Genomic DNA, 17,470 nt, shown 5'->3' on the forward strand with positions numbered 1-17,470 from the left:
TGCTGGGCGTGCATGCGCACGTGTGCCCACCATGAAGCGTGAGTAAGACAGTGTGCACGCATGTAAGGCAGACTGAGCATGTCGGAGCATGTTGGGAGATGTTTAACACTGTTTTCACGGGTGTGCACGCGTTTTAACCCGAATAAGCAGATTCTGAACCGTGTAAGCATGTGTGCGCATGTGTAAGCCACTGTGAGCGTGTTTCTGCTGGTATGCACGCTGCTCCCCCCTGAGGAAACAGAAAGGAAAAAGGAAGCAACAGAATTCATAGGAAGCTAGCAGGGAATACTGCTGGAGCTAGCAGGTGAAAAAAAATTAGAAGCAGGCAATTACACAGGCAGAATAGTAGCCCAGCCCAGCACTTAAAACTCTGCAAACAACAGTGCAGGATGTTTCTCTCAAGAGACACTGCAAGACAGGTGTAATTTATTAGAAGTGAAAACTGAAAAAGCTTCACTCAGAGCAGAAATGTTAGGGGCTGCCATAGCTGTCATAATAATACATAGGTGACTTGCTGAGGGTGGTGACAATGCAGATGGTGCCAGACAACCCACAGTAAGGAGACGGAGAAGAGTGTACAGGCCCAGGGTCACCTACCACGCGTTACATGAGCTGGAGATAGTAGAGTGCTATAGAGTGGACAGAGACCTCCTGCAGCAAATAGTGGAGCTGTGCAGGCCACGCCTCACACACAGAACCAACAGAGGGGAACCCATCCCAGTGGAAACCAAGGTATGTGTTGGCCTAAGAATACTAGCAACAGGTACTTTCCAGAGACCAACTGGTGATATGATGGGGATATCACAGGCATCAGCCTCCAGGGTACTGCACCAGTTCCTGGATGCCATGTCAGCACATGTTGGTGATCATGTATATTTCCCCAATGCCCATGAGGTATTGGCCAGCAATATGCGTCTCTTCCAGCAAATAGCGGAATACCCTGAGGTAGTGGGTGTGATAGACTGCATGCACATACGCATCAAAGCACCAGCCGGTGAGCGGGGTAGGGCATACATCAACCGCAAAGGCTTCCCCTCCATCAACTGCCAGGTCATGTGTGATGCCCAGGGCATAATAATGAATGTGTGTGCTGGCTGTCCTGGGAGCTACCACGATTCCCACATCTGGCATTTGACGCAGCTGTACCAGACATTTGCCAATGGGGACATCCCGCATGGACACCTAGTGAGGGATGCAGGTTATGCAATGGAGCCGTGGCTGATGACACCCATCAGAAATGCACACACACCTGAACAGGAACGCCACAATGAGGCACACGCACAAACACGTAATGTAATAGAGCATGTGTTTGGGCTGCTCAAGTCACGGTTCCAGTGTCTGGACACATCTGGTGGAGCCTTGCAGTACACACCAACTACATGTACCCAAATTGTCATGGTATGTGCTATGCTACATAATATGATCTTGAAAAACAGCTGCAGCAGGACCAGCATAGGGCCGGGCCAAACAGCCCCCCACCATTGCCAAGGCCATCACAGGCAGAGCGTGACTCGGAGGAGGAACAACCTGAGCCTGCCCCAGTAGGCAGAAGGAGGTGTGCCCAGTATGCCCTGGCCTTGGCAAAAAGGCAACGCATAGCACATACACTGGCTCAGTATGAACCCTGGGAATGATACCCCCTCTGACTCACTCAGATAATAACAGGGATGCCTAAAATGACATGACCTGCTCACAAACATGTACAGGGAGTGTAATATGTGCATCCGACAGAGGCAGCCCTGCAGCACCACCTGAGGCATGAATGCCATGTGTTAAGTAATGTAACACCATGTACTATATGCACACCTGAGGACCCTGACTAACATCCTACCCTCACCAAGCATCATACCACAATATGACAATGAGATGATCAAGTGCAATAATTGACTGAAGTATCGCAGTTAGTCAAAGGGGATCCAATGTGTGCCAGCCTGGGATGACATGCTGAGCATGACATGATGCTCCACCTGCTAGGACTGGTGTGCACCTATCAGTGCAGGCCATATGGATACTGGCAAAGGCTGTTGTTACCCACAGTGTGCCCTGAATAGGTAAGGCTCAAAACACAAACCTATCTCCATAGGTATCAGAAGGGATAAGAATAAGATAAGGGATAAGTCGAAACATCAAGATGCATGCAGTCTAAACTCACCCAGTATGGAGAATGTTGATATCTGTGCTGTAACAGAAAACTGAGTCAAGGCTCACAACAGCACCCTAACACTACCAGGTTACACCTCATACTGTGCTGTACAGCCTCAAAACATGGAACAAGCTACAAAAGGAGGATGACTAGCAAGAATTGTCAATGATAACCACACCCCCATGTTGGTACCACAACAAGAAGCAGCATGGACTAGCCATGGTCAAGTAACAGTGGCTAAAACTGCCCCCCAGTTTATAGCCTGCTACAGACAACTGTCCCAACACCAGGAACTGCACCTGGCCAATGCTGGAATACATGAATATATCAAGTCCTCCAAACCACATTATATTGGGTGACTGAAAATACCCAGACATAAACTGGGAGCATTATACTAGCTCCAACAGTGTAGGACAAAAGTTCATAGAATCCATAAACCAAAATGTCCAGGAACAACGTACCACTCCCACAAGAGGGGTAAGCATACTGGATGTGATAATCAGCAACATGGGTACTGGATGGCAAGATGAGAAGTGTATTGCTCACTGATAAAACCAGACCATAGAGTAATCACACTGGAAATACAAATCCTGACCACAGTCCCTGGCCAGAAAACCACAGTGGAAAACATGTGTGAAGCAATATTTGCACTCCTCCAAACTGATGTGGAATCCATTAAAGGTCTTGTGCAGGTGCAAAATATGGGCCACACCTCAGAACCTGTAATACAGCCATTCCATGAACACTGCCAGGAATGCTTGGATTATGCAATCCTAAATTAAAACAAGACACAATGCCATACATGCAGGCATCTGGCATGGTGGACACCAGTCATAACCAAACCATGCAAGAGAATGAGGAAGCTACTACATGATAGAGCAAACATAAACAATGACGTAATCACTGATCAGTAGTATGGCAATAAAATATGTCCACACATACAATCCACTAAGGCCAGCCACAACAAGTTGAATCTGTGAATCCTGAGGCAATGTTACACCTGCCCCAAGTACACAGACAACCCCCAACTCCACCCAAGAAATACAAATATATGTGAGAGATGCAACCATCTATCCAAACTGGAGGCTGAGCTCCCTCAACTCAGTACTCCCAAAACTAGTCAGGAGGAGAAGGTAACCACACACACCACAAACACAGTCCCACATAGACCTATCACAACTGCAAACCAAAGACTTAAACACAGAAAAACATTCCTGGAGGCACAAATTACAAACACAGCACACCAACAGAGGCCTCTAAAGCAGACACCCAATCAAACAACCTCCAAACATAGCACATGCAACACATAGTACCCAAAGCTGGTGTGCCAAACAGTCACAGGCCAGAAGGAGAAACAACATGCCTGATACAGTTGTAATAGGTGACTCCATAGTCAGACACACTGCTGTCCCGCACACCACACTGAACAAGGGAAAGGGTACAGTAAGCTGCCTGTAGGCTACCACAATACGCCACATAACAGAAGTATGCAGGTCAATCCAAAGCAAGTAGAAATATGATGCTGTCATAGTCCATGCTGGTGTGAATGACCTGAGATGTACCTCCCTAGACTACATGAAAAGAGACATAGATGAGCTCTCTGATTATGTAGTCCAGGCCGGTATGACACTCACCATTTGCAGCATCCTACCCTTACCAAGAATAATGCCACAGTACAAACATGGAATGATCAGCCATAGCAAGTGGCACACTTACTGTTGTCATTCCAAGGGGATCCAATGTCTGTCTGCTTGGGATGTCATGCTTGACAAGCCACGTAGCTGTTCCTGGGATGGCTTGCACCTGTTACCCCTGGGTGTCTGGATATTGGATAAGGCCTTTGCCACCTCCATAGAGCCTTTTGTAGGCAAGGCTGAAAAGACTAACCCACCACCCTAGAAAACATAAGTGTAAAGAAACATAAGGGTAATGCTGACCAATGCCAGATGTGTAAACCCCAATATGCATGCTCCCAAGGCCATCCCCAGTATGGAGAACATCGATGTCTGTGCAGTGACAGAAACCTGCTGCAAGCCTCCTGACAGCACACCAGCACTACCAGGTTATACCACATATCATGTGTCATGGCCCCAAAACCTGGAACAAAACATAAAAGGAGGGTGAGTATCCATATTCAGCACAGACACCCATACGTCCAGGTAACTGACAATGCACAAGGCACTGGAGTCCACCCATGTGCAACTAACTGTAGGCAAGACTGCTGTATAGTCTGTAGCATGCTACAGACCACAATCTCAGACACAGGAACCCCACCCAGCCATCCTGAAGACACTGGACAGTATGAATGTCCACCAAATACCAAACAAGGTACCACAAATTACCACATAGGTGGTAAACCATTATGTATGGAAGGAGTAATCAGGGACCTAGGGACACAAGTGGACAGTAACCTGTTATGTGACACTCACATTGCCAATGTGGCTAGGAAGACTGTCTACATTGGACACCGTATCATGAAAGGATTCACATCTACGTCAACAGAGGTCATTGTGCCCCTATACTGTTCTCTTATCACACCCATAATCTAGTACAATGCCTCATATGGAATGTACCTTACCTGACACCTGCAGCATTTAGAAAGACCTCAAAGGTACCTCACCAAGAGGATAAAGGGTCTCAAATATATGTCATTTGCTGCCTGGCTGTAGACACTCCAGCTGAATGCAGTCACATACTGCCTACACAGAGGCATTGCATGCCTGTTGTACAAGGCCATGCCCAACACAGGAGTAATGGACATGCTCCACCCCAGAAAACTCAAAGCCATTGGAGCTGTGAGAGTGAGAGATGTCAACCTCAACAAATAATGAAATAGGATGTGCTGGAGGGACAGATACATAATCCAGAGGCTCCCCACACCCTGGACCAGAATCCCACTCCATGTTAGGCAGAGCCCCTCACTGACACTCTTCAACAGGAATCTTGCCAAGTGGATGGATGATTGTAGAGTTACACTGGGGGTCCTCTCTGTGTCATGTCCAGACAGTGGCACAGCAAAGCAAATCATAAATGGCCATAATATTCACATAGCAAGGGGTGGCAAAAGCCACACACACTCTGGCTAGGCTAACAAATGCCCTAGGGTGGATAGCCTAGTATGAACCTATGAACCTATGAAGATACAAATTGTACAGGACACTAAGGATAATCCCAAGGCTTTCACAACTGATGGTAGTAACCGTGTTGGGAATTCGCAGATATGCTCTGAATCACACAAATATCACAAACAACATACCAAACGCACACACATATTGCCAACATACATCCTCACAGGTGCAGTGCAACCCCCCCCACCCCCAGAATGAAGAATATCTATCCCAGCAGACTGCTAGCCCCCTGACATTGCAGATGCTGAGGTAACAGCCAGCATCTACAAAGCAAAACACACAGCAGCAATGGTATGAGATGGTGTCCTGGGGTGAGTCCAACATGGACTCCAAGACGAATGGAATGCCAAATCACACTACTGCTCAATGTCAGCCTTACCACAGGATATGTACCCAAAGAGCAGTGTACAACAACAGTGGTCCTTCTCAACAAAGGTGTTGCCAGAATGGATACTGAAAACTACCACCCCAGAATCCTGAGAAGCTTGGTCTGCACAGCTATGTAAAGGATCAGCATGTACCGCAGACATAAAGATATTGGGGACCTACTGACACCAGACCCTACCCAGTGTGGCTTTCTTAAATGCAGATCCTGCCCCTAAACATGTTTGACTCAATTAAAACAGGTCACTGATGAGGGCAATGTGGTCCACACAGCGTAGCTGGACCTTGCAAAGTATTCTATACAATACCCTACGTGTTCATTATAGATAAGCTCACCAGCTTAAATATAAACCCCATATGTCAGTAGAGGGGTTGCAAACCAGACCAAGGACAGACCAGACATGGTCAGACATGCTGCAGCCATGTCAGACTACAAACCAGATATAACTGGCATCCCACAAGGCTTGGTCCTGGGATCTCCCTCGTCTGGTATATATGTCCCATAGGTACAGGCAAACATGGAAGGACTGTGTCTGAACATGTTTGCAGAGGACTACAAACTGCTCACCATATATGAACCACCAGCTGACACAAGCATCCCACAAAAGGGCCATATAGAAACAGACAACTGGTGCAATAGCCATGTCAGCAAGCTAATTGCAGAAAAGTGCATAGTCAACCCCCGTGGATATACAGTAAGTGCCCACCAATTACCCCATATGTGATAACCCATTACGTAGTTAACATGTAATGAGAGACCTGGGGACACAAGGTGATAGATATCCTGCATTGAACAAACATGTGCTGTAGTGTTTACAGAAACATACCATATACCCACCTAATCATGAAGGTTGTCAGATCTAGATAAGGGGAGGTCATTGTGGCTCTGCAGTCATCCTTCATCAGCGTTACAATTGATTACAATAGCCCCTGTGGGATGTACCTCAGCAGACACCTCCATCAACCGTAAAGTCCCCAACAGTACCTCACCAGGAGTATCAAAGAGCTTGCACAGATGCCATGTGTTGCCTGTGTTGCTGGTATCAAGAAACATGCTGCACCTTGTACAATCTGAATGTCAGTGAGCTATGCACATGAGAGACCTGAACCCCAGCACTGACTTACATAGGACAAGCTGTACTGCATGATCCATAACACAGAAGCCACCCCCACCCATTAGTAAACTCCCAGTACAGGCTACCCATAGAGCCACTTATCAATTTTCCTCAATAGGAATCTTGATGAGTGGATGGGAGATGGTAGCTTTATCCTGGGTATCACTGTCATGTCACAGGTAGACAGAGGCACAGTATACTAACCATGACATATGTCATGGCAAACTCCACTTACAATGTGTCAAGGACAAACACACTCTCCAACTAGCATTAGACATGGACTAGGGCACATCGCTAGTGTTTGCAAATGTACACCTATGTTGTGGAATACACTACTAATGTTGGACAAGCCTGGTTTAAGTAGTTCATATCTGAACAGAATGCAACATGGTCAGATGTACACAACTGGCCCCTAACCAGCCTGTTGTGCTCACTATTGAAATGTAAAGCAGTGATAGCACTAAAGCCCAGGATACTGTCCACCACAGTCAAAGTACTACCAGTACACTATACAGTACTACAGTGTTAGGTCAGTGTGAAATGATGTTGACAACTGTATTCAAAGTATCCCATGCAAATCCTGCAGGCACAGTATAATCCTGTTGTTTTCACACACAAAGCAGTTGTACAGTAACTGCACAACAAGACACACAACATACAACCATAAACGGGTGATATTTGTTGAAGTTCACACTCATCCACAAATGTGGTGGGCTGCAGAGTTCAGCATATGGAATGCTCACACTGGGCATGCTCACACACTTTGATAAATGAGACATATGTCAGACAACATGCCATGGGAAGGCTAAACTGGGCATGCTCACACACTTAGGCCAAATCTCCGTTTAGCAGTTGGCCACACATATCTGGTATTTTTACGTGTTATTCCAGGAACCAACCACATTACAGCAGTCTGCCCAGTGCACACAGTTAAATGACTACAGAGACATACATGATATAGTGGATCCCTCCCATATGCAAACATCTTCCACAGATGCACAAGTTGTTCATACAAACAGGGAATGCTATGGCAATAAAGACGTGCAAACAGTCTATCAGCAACAAATAATGTGCATTTGACAATTAACCATATGGGTGTAGAGGTCAACACTAGGCTGTTTGCCCTAGGGAATGACAGCTTAGCCAGAGTGTGCTTGGCGTCTGCCTCCCCACAGGATGCACATTCCCCTTTCTAAACACCGATGATGTCAGCACCCTATAAGTACAGCAAGAGAAAAGAAACCTCCCAGTAATGCGAATAGCGTGCTCCACTAATGCGTCCGTCTCAAGTGTCTTAACATAGTTAAGTAGGGATTTGAATCCTGCAAATGCTCAGTGTGTGTGTGCAAGTCTGTGGGAGAGAAATGTCCCTTTTGGCAACTGGGAAAACACACTACAGGATGCACATTCCCCTTTCTAAACACCAATGATGTCAGCACCCTATAAGTACAGCAGGAGAAAAGAAACCTTCCAGTAATGTGAATAGCGGGCTTCGATAATGCGTCCGTCTCAAATGTCAAAACATAGTTAGGTAGGGGTTTGAATACTGCAAATGGCAAGTTTGTGTGTTTGGCTGAGGGGGGTTAGTGTGTGTGCAATTGTGTATGAAGGAAATGTCCCTTTTGGCAACTAGGAGAACAGACTACAGGATGCACATTCCCCTTTCTAAACACTGATGATGTCAGCACCCTATAAGTACAGCAAGAGAAAGAAAACCTCTCAGTAATGCTAATAGCACACTCTGCTAATGCGTCTGTCTCAAGTGTCAAAACAAAGTCAGATAGAGGTTTGAGTGTGTGTTTTTGGCTGAGGGGGGTTAGTGTGTGTGAGGGAAATGTCCCTTTTGGCAACTAGGAGAACAGACTACAGGATGCACATTCCCCTTTCTAAACACTGATGATGTCAGCACCCTATAAGTAAAGCAAGAGAAGGAAAACCTCCCCGTAATGCAAATAGCACACTCCGCTAATGCGTCTGTCTCAAGTGTCATAACATAGTCAGATAGGGGGTATGAATCCTGTAAATGGCAAGTGTGTGTGTTTGACTGAGGGGGGTTAGTTTGTGTGCGAAAGAAATGTCCCTTTTGGCAACTAGGCGAACAGACTACAAGATGCACATTCTGCTTTCTAAACACTGATGTCAGCACCCTATAAGTACAGCAAGAGAAGAGAGCCTCCTCCGCAATGCAAATAGCACACTCTGCTAATGCGTCTGTCTCAAATATCATAACATAGTCAGATAGGGGTTTGAATCCTGCAAATTGCAATGGCGTGCTTTTGGCTGAGGGGTGTTATTGTGTCTGAGGGAAATGTCCCTTTTGGCAACTAGGAGAACAGACTACAGGATGCATATTCCCCTTTCTAAACACTGATGATGTCAGCACCCTATAAGTACAGCAAGAGAAAGCAAACCTCACAGTAATGCTAATAGCACACTCTGCTAATGCGTCTGTCATAACAAAGTTAGATAGAGGTTTGAATCCTACACATGGCAAGTGTGTGCTTTTGGCTGAGGGGGGTTAGTGTGTGTGAGGGAAATGTCCCTTTTGGCAACTAGGAGAACAGACTACAGGATGCACATTCCCCTTTCTAAACACTGATAATGTCAGCACCCTATAAGTACAGCAAGAGAAGGAAAACCACCCTGTAATGCAAATAGCACACTCTGCTAATGCATCTGTCTCGAGTGTCATAACATAGCCAGATAGGGGTATGAATCCTGTAAATGGCAAGTGTGTGTTTTCGGCTGAGGGGGCTTAGTGTGTGTAAGGGAAATGTCCCTTTTGGCAACTAGGAGAACAGACTACAAGAAGCACATTACCCTTTCTAAACACTGATGATGTCAGCACCCTACAAGTACAGCAGGAAAAGGTATGTGGCATGGACAATGACTGAGTCATATGTGTCCATGCCTCTGACCAACCTGCATGCTTGTGTTATGTGGTGGACCATAGTGCCCCACAGGCATATCACTGTGACCTGCACCTTGTCCAGCCTGGTGAGCGTGACCATACTGTACCGGACAATAACGGTAGCTAACACAACTGTGGCAGGTGTGTTGTCTAGCCATACAGGCTGTGAGTGGCACACAGGATTTGTGTGATGTATTCAGGCATAACGTATGCCTGTGTGCCAGCTGCAGAGGTGTGTGCCACTCAGGCAGGATGCTATTCTAAGGCTCCACGAATGGCCCAGTGTGTTCACGTGCTTGTATTGCTGTCACTGTAGGTCTACATCAGAATGGTATTGTAGTCACTGTAGTATTGCATGCCACCTGACAGGTTATGCCAGTACTGGGTTCAGAGTGCTTAGTCCCCAGTTAGGCTATGTGGTTCCATCTCATACATGTGTTGTACGTCCATGTGTAGGGGAGAGGGTTGACTGTGTACATGTGGCAGCTGTGACATTGCCACACGACCAACATATTCCACAACTGTAGCATAGAGGTGACTGACAACTGACCTTTGAACATGCTACCATAGTATTGTGATTGCCATGGTGATTAACAGCACATAGGGCTAATGGGGAACAAGGTACATAGGTTCATAGGTTCATAGCGTCATACTAGGCAATCTGCCCTAAGGCATTTAAGAACCTAGCCAGAATGTGTTTGACTGTCGCCATCCAATGTAAATATATCTTGCCATGCCCTTTTGCCGAGGTTAGTATACTGTGCCTCTGTCTAACAGTGACACAGAAGTGATACCCAGGGTAAACCTACAATGTCCCATCCACTCATCAAGATTCCTCTTGAAGAGAGTCAATGAGGGACTCTTCCTAACCTGGACTGGGAATTTATTCCAGAGTGAAGTGAGCCTCTGGGTTATGAATCTGTCCCTCCAGCATGTCCTATTTATTTCAGTGCTGAGGCTCAGGTCTCTCAAGCGTGTATCCCAATGGGATTTGGATATTCCCAGGTGCAGCATGCCATTAATTCCGGGTTTGACATGGTGTTATACATTAGGCACAGATCATCTCTGAACAGGCGGTATGCCACTGAGTAGAGCTGGGGTTTATTTAACCGGTCAGCATATGGCATCTGTTTGAGCCCTTTGATCCTCTTGGTGAGGTACTTGTGGGGTCTTTCCAGTTGCTGCAGGTGTCTGGTAAGGTACATCCCAACAGGGGGATTGTACTCAATTATGGGCCTGATGAGGGATGAGTAAAGAGGCACGATGTCCTCCCCTGATGTAGATGTGAATCCCTTCATGATGGGGTGGGCTATATACAATGTCTATCTAACCACTTTGGCCACGTGGTTGTCAAATGAGAGATTGCTATCAACTTGGGTCCCCAGGTCCCTAATTACTTCTTCTGTGCATAATGGAGTACCACCTATGTGGTACTTTGTGGGCACTTTGTTTTTGCCAAAGGGGATGACTATACACACTCTTGCATTCAGCTGAAGGCCATGGCTCTGGCACAAGTTGTCTGTTTTTATGATGCCCCTTTGGAAGATGCTTGTGTCAGCTGGAGAGTCGATTTTGGTGGCCAGTTTGCAGTTATCTGCATATTTGGTCAGCCACAGTCCTTCCATGTTGGCCTGTACCTCCGATAAATATATACCAAACATGAGAGGTCCCAGGACTGAGCCTTGTGGGACACAACTCGTAACTGGTTTGGAGTCTGGCATGGCTCCAGCAATTCTAACCATGTGGGTTCTGTCCTTGAGCCACTGTGCAATCCATCTAGTGACATAGGGGCTTATATTTAAGCTGGTGAGCTTCTCTAGAATGCCCAAGTGGGGTATTGTTTTGAAGGCTTTTGCGAGGTCCAGGTAGGCTGTGTGAACCACCTTCCCCTCGTCAATGGCCTTGGTGACTGTTTCAAAGAAATCAACCAGGTTTGAGAGGCAGGATCTGCCCTTAACAAAGCCAAACTTGGTATGAACCAGTGTCTGTAGGTCCGCAATATCTATATCTGTGTGGTCCATGATGATCCTTTCCATAGCTCTGCAGACCAAGCTAGTGTGGCTTATGGGGTGATAGTGTCCAGGATCCGTTGAGGCACCACCTTTCTGTAGAGGGACCACTGTTGCTGTACGCCACACTTTGGACACATATCCTGTAGTAAGGCTGGGATTGAACAGTAGGTTTATGTTTGGTAGTAGCACGTCTTGGTGGTCATGTAGGACACAGCCCGGGACACTGTCTTGTCCCATTGATGCAGTGTGTATTGCTTTGGAGAGGGCGGCTCTTACCTAAGCATCTGAGATGTCAGGGGGGCAGCACTCTGCTGGGATACATATTTGTCCTTTCAGTGTGGAGGGGGGTGAGAAGGTTGCACTGAACCTGTCAGCTAGAATGTTGGCAATGTCTGTGGGTTTGGTGTTTCTATTGACATTATGGACTACCTCTGAGCATATCTGGGAATTACCACCCAGGTTCCTAACATAACTAAAGAAAGCCTTGTGATTATCCTTAGTGTCCTGTGCAATTTCTGTTGAAGCTGGCCTTAAACAATCTTATGAGTGCCTGTAGTTATTTGCTAATACTGATCAGTGATGCCTTCCCTATTTGTGAATTTGCTGTATTATTTGGTAGCTTCCTCCTTCTATTGTGTAGTTTGTTTATGGTTGGGGTCCACCAGACAGGACCTCTGCCTTTGGAGGATCGGGTCTTGGTTTTATTCGGGATCACATGATCCATGCATTCCTGAAGGCGCCCATAGAATGCATTTATAGAGGAACCTGAGGTCTGGTCTGTAGTTTCCACAGGCCCGGGGGCTTTGAAGGTTTCCACCTCAGTTTTGAGGAGTGTGAATATGCTTTAGAGAAGTTTTTCACTGTGGTGTTCTGGGCAGGGGGTGGGGTCGGTCGGGATGTGTATATCCAGTGAGATCAGTTTATGGTCCGATCTTACCAGTAAGGGATACACTTCTGGTCTGGAGCATAGAGTCCCCATGTTGGTGATGATCAGGTCCAGTATGTTTCCCCTTCTTGTGGGAGTGGTAACAAGTAGTTCCATAGCATTTGAGCTCATATATTCTAGGAATCTTTGGCCTAGGGTGTTGGAGCTAGAGTCATGCTCCCAGTCCATGTTTGGGTAGTTGACATCGCACAATATAATTTTGTTTGGAGAGACCTTCATATTTCCACTGTTCACAGGACAGCTGAGTGCAGTTTTTGGGTGTGGGAGGGTGGTCTGTAGCAGGCTATAACCTGGAAGGCAGTCTCACCCATTGTTAGTTGCACATGGATAGTCTCTGATGCTTGGTGCTTTGCCACCAACCTGGAGGTGTGGGTATCTTTGATGAATATCAATACTCCCCCTCCATTTGTGGTTTGTTCCACGTTTTGGGGCTGAAAAGCATGGTATGAGGTTAAACCTGGTAGTGCTGGTGTGTTCTCAGTAGCCCTGAACCAGGCATCTGTTACTGCACAGATATCGATGTTCTCCATGCCAAGGAGAGTTTCGGGTGCATGCATCTGGAGGTTTAGACTTCTGGCGTTGGGTAGCATTACTCTTAGTTTCTTATCCCTTGTGATACCTATGAAGGTGGGTTTGTCATTTGAGCCTTGCCTAACATAGGCACTATGGGGGTAGCAAGAGCCTTTGCCAATATCTGAAAACCCAGGGGTGACAGGTGCAGGCCATCCCTAGCGAAGCAGGTAGTTCAACAGAAGATGAATATGTGAAGGTGTAGTGCCTGTGATTAGTTAGCAGTAGCATATATGACTGCTCACGTGGACACATGCCAGGTAAGTCATATGCACTGTGTCACAGGCAATGTACATGTGAACAGGACAAACAGTGACATCCTGTCAAGTGAGACATGGACATACATATAGTAAGCTATGCAGATGGCACTAGGAGTCCACAGAAGCTCTATAACTATGCATTGTAGGTGTGATCAGTATTCCAGGGTAATTGCAAGCAAACATGCATGCAAACAAAGCTACAGTAAACAGGGCTGCATGTAGTCCATTGTACAACAAACAAGCTGTACCACTTCCAGTAGGTAACACTGCAAATATGCAGGCACTATGCACATGTACATGGAAATACACGGGTCAGATGGCTAGGGTCCAGTCTCAGCGCACACAAGTGTACAGACCATGTACTGTCAGGATGTACAATAACTGGATGGAAACCCATGTGCTTATACCTGCAGTAATACACATGTCAAATAACAGACACTGAGCCTTCACTCAGTGGTTCCATACTTAGTAGGATGCATGCTACCTGGCCTGCCACCACATTATCCCTGACATATATGGGGACTCTCCCTCCTGTGACAGTTAGTTTTGTGTGTTGGGGCTGTCTAGCATGGTATGAGATGTGAGCTTGCAGTGCTAGGGTGCTCCTGTGTGTCTTGTACCAGTCGTGTAGTACTGCACACATATCAACATCCTCAAACATCCGCATTGCAGAGTCCAGTGTGGGCAACATGCCACTTGCAGTTTACATGTCCATCATTGCGTATTACTACATTCATTACCTTATCCCCTGTGCTACCTATGTATGTAGCCTTCTGTTGACATCATTACCACCAGTATGCCAACATGTGCAGATGATACACTATGGTACTTACCATGGGTGTAGACAACAGTACATGACAATCACACACTTACTACATCAGGCATGCTGTGATATACCCACAATTAATTCAGCACACATGATACTATTACTACACATCTATGTGGTCACCCTGTGCATCAGCAACATGTTAACCTGTACCTGCACAGTTGTTACAGATTGCAGGAGGTGGCACAGTTTCATCATATGCACAGGGTGTGAACTTGGTATGCCTGAGTCAGCCACCAATACCACCAATTGACATGTATGTGCATGCGTGTTGGTGTGGTACAGCAGTAGAAGGTGGGGCAATGTTGATGAAGTGTGTGCATGTATGCGGTAGCCCTAGGTGTTGTCAATTTGCATGTGTGTATGGATGCACACAGTTCCACCTCATGGCTGCCATATACTGGTGTTTGTGGACAGCCACAGACTGTACCTGCCAGGTCATACAGATCAGTGTCTCTGGCCACGGAAACGGTACCTGTGCCTTGCAGGGATGCTATGGACTGTATCCGATACCAACCCAGACTGGGTACTGTCATCAGAAGCAGGTGTTCATTAACTGGACACAGATCCCTGTCGGGCCTGGCCAGAGCCACGTGCACGTGGTCTCCTGGGGCAGTCTGATGACAGCACAGACCCAGCATTGCTGGGGCTGCTACTGGCACTACGGGGGCGGCTGCGGCCCTGTTGTTATCCGTGACGACTGCCAGCTGCTGCTGTTGCTGGCATACGGCCACGTCGATGCCTCAACCGCCCACCATCACCCTGGCTCATGGACATGTAGTTGTGAAACCGGTCTAATATGTCACCACAACATCTGTCTATGACATCGGTGAAATCACGGATGGCAGCCGCAATGTCACGCATACTGTCAGTCATGGCTGTGAGACATGCTGTCAGCTCCCTCAGACCCTGTCTGGTGTACCGTTCCATACGTGACTGTGCCTGCATAACAGCCCGAAACATAGCTGAGGTTGTAAGACCTCTGTGGGCATGTCTGACAGGGGCAGTATGCCCACAGATGCTTCCACGAGAACCCCTGGACATCTGTCTGTGTGGTACCATCTCTGGGCCATGCCCATGGCTGCTGTGTGGGGAGGCATGTGCCACAGATACCACATTACCCTGGTCAATGCCCACTGTATGCTGTCCATCAACTAGGGACATTGGTGACAAAGGGTGTATTGGCAGGATAACTGTGCGCATTGATGGGGCTGACAGCTGTGTACTGTCAATCGGCTGACCAATGGCAGACCCTGGCATACCTTCCTGTGCCATTACACAGATGTCATCATTATCAGTACCCATGGCACCTGATTCAGGTTCCCTGCTACATGACACCAGAGCAGCACCAGAACCTGTAGGAGGGAAACAGGAAACACAGTTTACAATGTCTACACATTACCAGTGATGCACACATGCACACATGCACAGGTGCACACATGCACACATGCACACATGCACGCATGCACACATGTGAACATGCACAGGTGCACACATGCACACATGCACACATGCACACATGCACAGGTGCACACATGCACACATGCACAGGTGCACACATGCACACATGCACACAGTTTCACACAGTTGTACAGTACTCAGTATGCGTGATATCAACACACAGACACATACACACCTACATGCATACAAAGAGCACTACTAAGTGAGCCAAATATTACTATTACTATCAAGACTATTACAGGAATTGTTAATACACACTCACCAGCATGGATAGGCTGCATTGCTGTTATACCAGAGGGACCTGCAGACATGAAGAAACTAATGTCAGTGGGCACAACTGTGCCATTGTTACTGAGTATGATACAGGTCAGTAGTACAACAGTCACCTTTCACAGGTCAGCTGCTAATATTGAGGATATCACACTTGCACATTAAATACTATGGTGACAGCAACAAACCAAGGACACACCTCACACATGCTTTAGCTACAAACCAAGGACACGCCTCACACATGCATTAACTACAAGTGTACACAACAGTCAGCTATACATATGGCATATTACCTGCACGTTCAATGTCTTGCTGCTGCGTGGCTCCAGCCTCCATCATAATGCATGTCTGCTGCTGTTGTTGTTCATAGGTTCATAGGTTCATAGGTTCATACTAGGCTATCTGCCCGAGGGCATTTACAAGCCTAGCCCATCGTTTTGTGGCTTACGCCACCCCTTTAGTATGGGGAACTATACCCATTATTTTGCTGTGCCTCTGTCGAGCAGTGACACTGAGGTAATCCCTGGGGTATATCTGCGATCTCCCATCCATTGGTCAAGATTTCTCTTGAACAAGGCCAGCGAGGTGCTCTGCCTCACATGTACCGGGATTTTGTTCCACAGCATAGGGAGTCTTTGGGTGATGAATCTATCCCTCCAGCACGTCCTATTAATAGCCGTGTCGAGGTTTAAGTCTCCGCCCTTGTGGCTCTGATGGATCTAGATTTTTGAGGTGAAGCATATTCATCAAATCTGGGTTTGACATGGCCTTGTATGTTAGGCAAAGGTCACCTCTGAGCAATGATGGCGACTGAATAGAGCTGGAGGTCTTTCAGTCGGGCAGCATCGGACAGATTTTTGAGACCCTTTACCCTTTTGGTGAGGACCTGTTGTGGCCGCGCCAGCTGCTGCAAGTGCCTGGGCAGATACATCCGAATGGGGCATTGTACTCAATCATTGGTCTGATGAGTGATGAGTAAAGGGAGACTATGACCTCCCTTGATCTAGATGAGAATCCTTCATGATAAGGTGGGCAATGTAGAAGGTCTTCCTAACTACTTTAGCTACATGGGTGTCGAATGACAGACTACTATCAACCTGGGTCCCCAGGTCCCTGATAACTTCTTCTGTGCTCAGTGGATTGCCACCTATTTGGTAGCTAGGGGTAACCTTGTTTTTCCCAAAGGGTATGACTATGCATTTTTGGCATTTAACTTCAGGCCGTGGCTCTGGCACCAGTTATCCATTTCTGTGAGACCCTTCTGAAGGATATCTGTGTCAGATGTGTTTTCTACTATGGCCCAGTTTGCAGTCATCTGCAAACTTTGTCAGCCATAACCCTCCTGTGTTTGCTTGTACTTCGGAAAAGTAGATGCCAAACAAGAGTGGGCCCAGGACTGAGCCCTGTGGGACACCACTTGTGACAGGTTTTGAGTCTGACATGG

This window comes from Protopterus annectens, chromosome 4.part0 (genome assembly GCF_019279795.1).
Source record: "Protopterus annectens isolate FY-2018-M chromosome 4.part0, PAN1.0, whole genome shotgun sequence".
Lineage (NCBI taxonomy): Eukaryota > Metazoa > Chordata > Ceratodontiformes > Protopteridae > Protopterus > Protopterus annectens.